Source organism: Photinus pyralis, unplaced genomic scaffold (genome assembly GCF_008802855.1).
Source record: "Photinus pyralis isolate 1611_PpyrPB1 unplaced genomic scaffold, Ppyr1.3 Ppyr1.4_LG7, whole genome shotgun sequence".
NCBI lineage: Eukaryota > Metazoa > Arthropoda > Insecta > Coleoptera > Lampyridae > Photinus > Photinus pyralis.
In genome coordinates this window covers 27,407,984-27,418,258 of record NW_022170738.1, presented here as the reverse complement: position 1 = coordinate 27,418,258, position 10,275 = coordinate 27,407,984, and the positions used below count along the sequence as shown (strand labels likewise).

At 35.8% G+C, this 10,275-nt stretch overlaps 1 long non-coding RNA gene across 1 annotated transcript; it reads left to right on the top strand.

Annotated features, from left to right (window-relative positions):
• Positions 1-1,145: 1,145 nt before the first annotated feature.
• LOC116176305 lies at positions 1,146-1,895 on the top strand. Its single transcript, XR_004146423.1, has 3 exons — positions 1,146-1,419; positions 1,472-1,544; positions 1,598-1,895. It is a non-coding gene; the product is annotated as an uncharacterized LOC116176305 (long non-coding RNA).
• Positions 1,896-10,275: the final 8,380 nt, after the last annotated feature.

Sequence of the window (10,275 nt, the reverse complement as noted above, 5' to 3'; positions counted from 1 at the left end):
ACAACTTTGTATGAACCCTCCCATTCTTTTTTGGTGTTTGGTGTAAAACCATTTTGTCTGTTCAACCATACCAAATCATCGACATTGTGTCGTCCTTGAAATGGGTGGTCGCTTAGCCGTTTTCAAAAATTTGGTTTTGAATTTGTATTTTGTTCAACATTGGAAAATTTATACATTAACCGCTTCATAGCGAACGTGAACGAAAGTATGTCTAGAAATAAAAGCGATATAACAGTCAGTATGAGTTTATCCAAACCAGCAGTTAGCACGAACCCTTTATTGGTACGCTAAAATTATTTTTCGTTTTAGCTTCAGTAGCGATCGCGTAAAGATATTGGTGCGAAAAAACTAAGACGATGATTTTAAAACTTCAAAGAGATAGCACGAATTATTATTTGTGTGTGAGACTTTTATTTTCGCATAATTGTGCGATAAATATGATTTTGAATATAACGGCATACGGCAGGGAATTTAAAGCCGATTAATTGATGCATTTGCCCGCAACAAAACCTAGTTAATAAATTGGACACAATTAATATCAACACAACGGACATTGGCATTTTATTCCTGTGGGTAAGCACGATCTCCAGTATTACTTTCCAGAATTTGTAGCCGATTTGTTTGGATTCGCAATTCATACAAGTTTTCCTTCTTTTGCATTCATCACAAAGATAACGTTACCGAGGCGCTGCAGAAAGTCTGTGTTCATTTTCAATGGGAAATTAGATCAATTTGTTACCAGAAAAGCATATTACCGACGTCAATAATTGTAAGTTATTTGAAAATTTTTGATTTGTATAAGATAGTGATCGTTTATCTTTAGGAATTCACAGATGCTTCAATTGCATCTCAACAACAGCTCCAGTCGTTGTCCTCAGCTTCCAGTCAGTGGCTGCTAATTGTTCTAACCAAATGCGGGGACCGTTATCGTTTTTATCGTGATTTAGTAAAGAGATAGTGGCTTCTGGGGCCTCAACACAGAAGGTCGATGCTTAGTCATTTTCAACAACTTTTTTTTACTTTTCCTGCTTCTGTGTAACGTTGTAATTATTCTAAGTTAGTCAGTACGAATTTCCCTTGTTACGGCACTGGCGGGGGAGAATGCGATGTAACCTTCAATTGTTAGTTTTGACGATTGTGGGTTTCGGCATTGGTACCTGCGCGATTGGCGGGGCGAGGAAAGTTCGTGCGTGACTTACTTTCTGTTCGTTGCTCGTTTTGGGAAGACGCAAAAGTGTCGGTTGAATATTAGTTCGCTGGTGTAATGTCGTAAAAGATTGGTTTCCGTCATCTATTGAAGTATTACCTTTCACGGAATCATCTTATTAAACTATGGATTGATATTTTTTTTTTTTTGGTTAATCAATATCGTAGTGAACTCTTTTGAGAGGCTTTTAAACGAATTACCAGCGAAACTATGTAAGTAGATATACGGGATTAATATCTCGGCCATTATAATGTTCATTTTTAGTGACCGTATCTTCCTGATCGTTATTAATTATCATACAACGTCAATCTTTCCAATAGACCTTCTTTAATAAGAGGTAAAGAGGGTTATGCGTACTAAAATGCACCGTTTTAAACAATCGCTTTTTAGGGTCCTTGTATCCCGTGTAAATTTGCACATTAACATATGTCACCGGAGGGACGTCCATTTTGAATTATTACCAACAGATGCCTTCATCTGAATACACATTCAGCAGTAATCAGCCGTTTGGAACCATGAGATAGAATACATGACCTATATCTGAGCTTATCACCGTCGACATAATTACTTAGCCTATATCAATTATCTGACCAGTTTTGGGGAAATTTTCACTATTTTAAATTTAACTGTAATCGTAATTCTGGTTAACGATCTTTCGATTAATGCCGACATAATTGGCTCTGATTATTGTTTTTGTATTTGAGATCTCCTTCGGAGACATGATTTAATATTGGTTTGTCCTATTACGATCGTGGGAAGTACCGCAAGTGGTAAGCCCCTCAGGCACCGTTAAGTTCCTCACTGTAGCATTTTTGATTCACCGAGGCATTCTCGGTTAATTTGTCCTTTTATTCTTTATTATAGCTACTAGGTTGAACATTCTTGGGATGAGCTCACTCCACGGATGCCTTCGGAACTCCAGGTAAGAATAATACCTTCTCTTTATATACTTGTGTGTTCGCCACCTCGTTTTGGGGTTAATAACGTTAAGTTTCATGCCGCCGGGTGTGATCGAGTTATCGTTCACTAATTTGTGGGATTGATGTTCAATTAAGTAAAGTTTTTGGGGGAATTCAATTTAGGGGAAGAGATTAGTAAATGTATATTGTTTTTAGTAGTGCATATTCATGCGTTGAGATTTTTTTCTTGAATTTGGTGTACCTTACTGAATAAATTTTTGATTTTTGGGTGGTCAGGTACTCACTGATTGTATTATTGTTGTGCCGCTACTGTTACACTTCCTTATTCCGGTAACAGTCAGTGTATAATATTCCAGGTAATAAGGTGAATAAGGTGGCGCCCTTACTGCTTTGCTCTAGCATACCTAATTATTAGATGAGAGGAACGGAATCCAGTGCCCGCAGAGACCGAACGATACCTACTGACCCTTGAGTGCTCAAGCTTACCCCGATTAATAGTCACCCCTGAGCTAGTTGGCCGATTAGCGGCGGGTTTGAGCAAATTCACCGTTATATTGTTGTTTGCTCCCTTCGGCAAGTCCTCTACCAGCCTTTCGACATCTTTTCTGGAAATGCCCAGTTTTCTTGCAGTTCCAACAACGGAACTGTTCGTTTGTGACCATACCCTTGACAGCCCGAACTTCAGTTGTCAGTTATCAAAAACTGTAGGTACCTTGAACTGCTTCTATTAGAAATCAAGAGGATAACGTGTCAGTCAATTTTTAGCTGCTACTAAACAAATATGTTTTCGGGATGTAATCATGAAGTTTCATGCGCATAGGGTAACCGAACATTTTTTTATTGGAGCATAGATAGTGTAAATGTCTTCGTTTTTAGGTGAGCGTGTGGGAAAATGCCCACCTTCCACTTCCCTACCTTCCTGGCCCATATAGACTGTAGCTCAAAGGTGGAGTGTTCCTCTGCCAATGACGCTGAGCATTATGAGAAAAGTAGCAACACTTGGCGCCCTTTTCAGCCTAAATATGAAAAATCGCGATTTTCCACTTCCGATCACAATTTTGACCATTCTATTGTGTTCCTTGACCCTAAAAACCTGCACCAACATATAAAAAGCTTGATTGTAAATTTAATGTATTCTGGAAAAAGTTAGAAAAATTCAAACATTTGGCGCCATGTCATCAGAACTATGAGAAAAAATGTTTCTACCATATTATCCCATCTCATTTTTCTCCATTCCATTGTGTTCGTTGATCCCAAAAACATGGGTCCAGCTGCAAACCCTTGAACTGTAAAAATTGGACATTTTAGATGGAGAATACGACAGAACCACCATATTGGACGCCATCTTGAATATTTCCTTTCCGGTCTATTTTCAGACTTGGCAACAGGCAGAATCGTTTTCAGCAAAGGAAAACCACTTGTAACTCATTGACACCTCCACGAGATCTAATACCTAAATGACCTAAGTTGATAAAATTCAGAACTGCCTCTGAGAAAATGTTCTTGGTCGCCTTAAAAATGTAGGTACTGCGTGCATATCCTTTACTTGTTCAAATACGTTTTCAGAAATAATGAGAAAAATAGCTCTTTTCTGGTTTTATGGTAAATCACGCCGTGGCCTTTACTATAGTTCGAAAACAACTTCCTTCTTCAAGATTATTGCGCTGCTATGATCACTGTTAATCTAGAGACACAGAACGTTCCTTCAATTACATGTAGTGTTAAGATGTTAACATATCCCAAGCGCTTCTCAAAGAAGTTGTTTTACAGGATACTTGAAAGCTTAGACAATTTCTCAAATAAATCCATCTATAAGTAGCTGTTTTGCAGAATTTTAAATGTCTCTTTCAATTGTTGCGAAATTATAACCAATGTCCTATAATGAACCAGTTCAATAAGTCCTCGAGCTTTATTTAGCACTATATGGGAATCTTGTTTTGCACTCAACACGACCTACATAAAACGGGCTTATTACTTAATTACAGCTTCTGCATTCTTATAATGTTAATTGCTGAAATTTTACTTTCCTATCATTTATATAAGTAAACAGTCGAGTCGGTGTTTGAAAGTTGGTAATTGAATTTCATTTTTAGTCATAGTTACTTAATAGACTACACCCAACCATATAATATACAACAATTTTTAAATACTTGCAACTCAATTTTATTTGCATTAATTTGCATTTATGGCTTGTTGCAGAAACGGCAACCAAATAATAACATCATCAAGTGTTGAGATTTATCACGTACGTGAAAGTAAGGCGTTAGGAACCTCTCATTTGAATAGAACATTTTGTGTTTTGCCTCACACCTTGGGTGCAATACTCGACCTCTTTAGTCAGTCGATTGTGTTTAATTTAGACTTTTATGATTAATAATACTTTAAAGTGCAAAATTTATTGTCTATATTTAGCGTCTTGGATCAATTGAGATAATAATTGGCTTTTGAACAAGCGATCGATCTAAAGAACCTTGTACAGTAATATTTCACATGAAAATCGTTTCTTTTTAGAAAGTTCCCTCTGAATAATGATTTTAGATTCTCCAGAATAGTAGGTGAACTACATCTATAGCAGGAATATGGGATAGATTCCCATTAGACTTCAACTAAATTTAACTGACAAGTAGTTTCCAAGGGACCATAGTTAATACAATTGTTTCAGGTAGAACTTAGATAAACTTATTAACAATAAAATAGGTTTTCATTTCAGGTAGAGCATGAGCACGTACTTACCTAAGACTTAGAGATCTGCAAGAAAAGTCCGTATCTGAGAGAATCCTAAATTGCCTCCCTTAAAGTGCGTTGATTTGTCGGATACATTTATAATATTATAAACACGTTAGTGATTTTCGTTGGTGAGTAACGAACTATTGTAACATTTATCACTTAGTTGTTCCTCATGTTTCGCAATTAGGTATGTTTGTGTTTATAGTAACTTACTTTTGTCCATTACGAGCGTAGCATCTCTCAATTTATCTTTATTTTCGTGTTCAAACTCCATTCACTTAAGAGGATCAGACTGTATTGTTCCATATCGAAGCTACGTCCTAATTTCCGTACGTTTTTAACAACAAAATAGCTTCCTTATTAAAATTTTATAACGGCTGTCATCCCATTATAGCTTTATTTCCGTAGTTTGAAAAGTTCACGATGGAAACCTGTTTTACTGAGCCTGTAAAGGGAGTAAGAGGGTAGTTACGTAAAATAATAAAGGATGAACACTGTAGTTGTCTTGGCGACTAAATATCGTACTAAATAAAGAGAGAATAGCGTTTGTGGTTTTATGGTAAATGACGTTGCCGTTATAATTCTATTGAGGTGACATATATCCCTACGGTTAGGTAACGCAACTGTAACAGGTTTTCGCTTTGCTGGTTTTGAATGCGTATTTTGTTAAACATAGGGAAATTTAGACATATACCGCTTCATAGCGAACGTGAACAGAAGTATGTCTGGCGATAACAAGAGACGTATTGGGGAAAGCAATCGCGGTTATCACGATCTCTTGGGACCTAAAAGTTTCGTGCCCTTCTGTTTAAATTCGAGCACATGACAAAAATACTGGTTTTCTTTTGATTGTTAAGGCAGTCGAGGTCATTTGCGATCAGAAATAAGTCCCGTTTCGGTTTCTCTCGGGGGCGAAAGAAGTGGGAGAGCAGGGATTCGAAGAAGAGCGATCACGTACACTGTTTGGGCTTGAATTTTTCTATCGTTGAAAATGGTTTCTAGACTGGCTTTCGCGGGCGGCCACGTACTACGTTAGGTACGCGAAATTTAATTCTTAGAGAAGTTACGAGTAGGTACGAGCCAGTACCAATTTGGGTACGCTCATTTATTATTACTGTTAGATTATTTCGTGTAAATACAAAAGAACTTCGTTTAACCTCAGAAGCGACCACGTTTAAACATTGTTTCGCGGTTGTCATTTTTAGGTGGGTTGCAAGAAATATCCTCGCGTATGTGGTTTGATTTCAAGATCCAGAACGCGGAATTAGTTGATCATTGACACGTGATGACGAGATTGCATTTGTTTTTGTCAATCCTTTAATAAATCTAACATAATTTTACAAACAGGAACGTGTAAAAAGTGGAATTTGATTCGCTTAATATATTCAATCAATTCAAGTCATATGCGTATTTATTAGAGTTCAATCAAACCAGAGCATTAGAATTTGAATTTCAGATTTTGAGAGGGGCCAAACTTCCGCAAGGTAAGCGGTATGAAAAGATTCTTATTACTGAGCTAGCCGCGGGCAAATAAAAATTAATTGTCACATTTTTTCCAGTGCCGTAAATTTAACTAAGCCGTTACAACTTACAGCAGAAAGAATGCACGATGTCAAAAAATACAAAACGCTTTGTATGCAGTAATCGTGATAAGGTTTTAACCATTGTGTGTAGATGCCAGGAACGGGGAATATTTTGGGTACGAAGCTTTGCAAAAAGCTGACGTGGGTTGTTGTTTTTTGGGCCCGCGAATAATGTGCAAAAGATTATTGTTTCATTTATTGACCATGTCATGTAACGGCTTAGTTATATTCACAAGGTTAGAAAACCTCACTTGGGTAAAATAAAATTGCACCTCTACGCTACGGCACTGGCAAAAACTTTAATATGAGAATTAATTTTCAATTTAGCCACGGGTAGCCCAGTAATAAGAATCTTATTTATACCTCTTACCTTGCGGAAGTTTGGTTTCTTATCTCTTTTCAAAACTGAAATTCAAAATCTAATGCTCTGGTTTGAACTCCAAAAACAATTCCCGGCGCTTCAATTTCGTGACAGTAACACTCGAGATTGTGCACGGGAATAATAGGTCAATGTCCCGCTGTGTTGATATTAATTTTACCCAATTTATTCACTAGGTTTTGCTGCGAGTAAATGCACCAATTGATTATCTTTATATTCCCTGCCGTGTGCCGTTGTGTACAAAATTCTATTACCCGCACAGTACTTTTAACTTGCCGTTACTATTAGCAATCAGAAAAAAAGGAAATTGTATGTTTATCACAATGAGTTTCAAGCTCAGTTTATTTAATCCCGTTTTTTATTTGAAAACCGGTTCTCTGACTCGAACAAATTCCTTCGCGTACATTTTAACACTCGTAAATAAAAAGACTTTGCTACGAATCAGGCTACTAAAAAGTTTTTCCTCGTCCCGCAATCCATTGCATTGTTTCTATAGTTCGGCGCCATTTACTTTTAGGTCAATCATCATAAAACAAAGAATTGATACGCGGATACTTCCCTTGGCTCATTGGATCTTAGATATACTCATAGTATACCGTTGGCGAATACCTGCTATGACAGAAACAGGTACAATTACACCTAAAAGTTACTTTTGACTTTTCGAAATGATTGTTGAATACGCAAATTTACTATTCCTAACAAGTCAATTTTGTTATTGTAACACTTTCGCGGACAACTGCACCACAAAAAGTAATTTTTACTTCTTACTTCAGGTGGTATTTTAATTTTACTCATGTATTCAAGATTTATTAGGCATTCTCTTATAAATTCTAAATAATTTTCTTTCAAACCGCAAGAATAGACGCTATGCGTCGGTATAAAGAAGTTAACCAACTTTATAATATCGTTCCACAGAATGGTTGCAATCGTCCATTTCGACCTTTCGTATATGTAGTTCTCTCAAAATGGTATTCACATTCTCGTCTATCGTTGGATGATAGTGCTCATTTGGTGTTACTTGCTCCATTTCCCAAAATGTCTTTATCGTATTATCCACGAAATGTAATGTATATTACCAGATACGTAATTCGATTTATTACTAAACATTCCATCGATGCCTTGTACTTTGAACACAAGAAGTGCACCTTTCGCTTAAGTAAATTGTTTATCTTTAGACAAATTATTTTCCGTTTGGATTAACTTTATAATTTGTTTGCTAATCTGTTTGACATTGTAACTGCAAATTAGTGTAGGTACCAATGTTTGCGTTTACCTGTTGAAATCTCGGGGCTAATACATGGACTTATTTGTTGCACTGCAATCATATTTAGCTACTGTTATGTTTTAAGCAATTTCTCCAGAAATGATTAGTTAGAATAAAACGAATCTAGATATCAGTATACGGCATTATGGGAAATATTCATTACATTTCAGTTAATTCGTAAAAACATGTTGAAAACTTTCCATATATCGATTATCATGGTAATATTTTGTTAAAAATTACACATTTTTAAAAATGTTTGAATGGCTGTATTATAGCAGGAATATTTAATTTTGTAAAGACTTTCAGATGCTTGTTAATGCGTTATCTTTTAACATTATTTTATAGACGTTTTGTAAGTTACGCAGAGCCTCAAAGTGAAATCTTTTTTCATTTTTTAATATTTGAGGTTATGCGTTGACTCACTCTGATGATAATTATTTCAATAACCGTGCTGTACTTTCCAGAACCATTTAGAAAATTCTGCTGTGCTTTCCACTTTCACACAAGTGTGACGGAAAGAGCGGTGAATCTTTTTGAAACCGTGACTTGTGAGAAAACATCTTACAGTGCAAGAATAGCACTAGAATTCCGAATAAAGTCATACATTTCTCAGAAAAATTGAAAATTGGTGAGAATATTTGTATAATTTCGTAAAAAACCCAAGTTACGAAATAAAAGCTTTAACCAAGAAAAACCACTTGCATTCTCCAAAAAAATCATTAAACTATATTATCCAAATTAAATTTCAGAGGGTTTAAGAAAGAACCCATAAAATGATAAAAGCTCCCTGAAAAATCGGAATTGTAATGAAACCTTCATTTTCATGCCCACTTTGTTTTCATGACAGTACCACTATTCCTGATTACAGGACCTCCTGTCACTTTACTAGACTCCTGTGAAAACTGACACGGTAATATTAATCAATAGTTCTGTATGATTAAAAATTTTATATTAAAAAGACGATTTCGGGAAAAATGTAGTACAAAATTCCTCAGTAAGAGATGATACTACTTCACTCGGATATTAAAGTACTCGGTCCCAAAGGGGCCTCGTACTTCAGTATTTCCTCGCCAATCATTTTATTTTCCTACATGCAAAACCTCCGAAACATTCTGGGGGTAAGAGAAAATCAGGATTCCTCACAAAAATATTACACACACTCAAAACTTTTACGGTTACTAGAAACACAGTTTTCAAGAAAAACATTCCGACAAATATCGGAATTTAACAAAAAGTTATGTTTTACTTACCTAGCTAGCTGTTTAGAAGGATGATTATGTTACCATATAATCAATCCTTTATATATTTTCCTGATTGATTTGCTGGTGATAATAAACTGTAATAATTATTATCAAAAAAAAATTCTGGGAAAAATATTACAAGACGTTCTGATTCAACTAATTCCAGGAAACCATCTGGAATTCTAAAAAAAGGTGCCCAAATATCAAGAAAATATCTTAAACTTCTGATAAAGATTTTAGAATTCTCAAAAACATCAAACATTTTAGTAAGAATTTTGAACAACTCCGAAGTTTCTAGACAAGAACTAGAACTAGAATTTAATAAATGATTTAGCCATAGTAATGATTCTGTTTTTTGTCAATCTTCGGTTTTATCTGCAGAGTCGGGAGTCTTCATATTTGCGTAATTGAAGTAAGCTGATTATCTTGATAGGAACTCATCTGAAGAACAATACATAAAGTGTAACGGTCACGATTCGGGTATAGATTTCCCCAAGTTCCGGCAAAATTAGTAGGTAACCATTTTGGTGATTTTTTGATAATTATTTTGTATGCGTTTGTGGCTTATTGCTTATTACTGTTGCTTTTATGGCAATTTTTCCACTCTTTGTGGGGAGACACGTTTGTATGTACTGTAACGTGATTTATAAATTCGGGTTCGATTTATATCAATATTTATTAAACAAAACTAAAACACTATAAAAACCGTACAATTTATATCGATTATTTATATCACACACTTCGAAATTTATATCAGCTTTTCGCGCTCTATGTTTCGTTCGCACTCGATCTCGTTCGATAGTAGACTGCCGCGATGTTCGGTCCGCAACCATTTATACACGCAAGCAATGTAAGTCCAGTACATTCTAGAATATTCCTACACAAAATCACTATCGCGCGTAGAAAATTCCAGAGCGCCAAAGGCGACGTCATGTCTGGAGCATTTCCGTTACA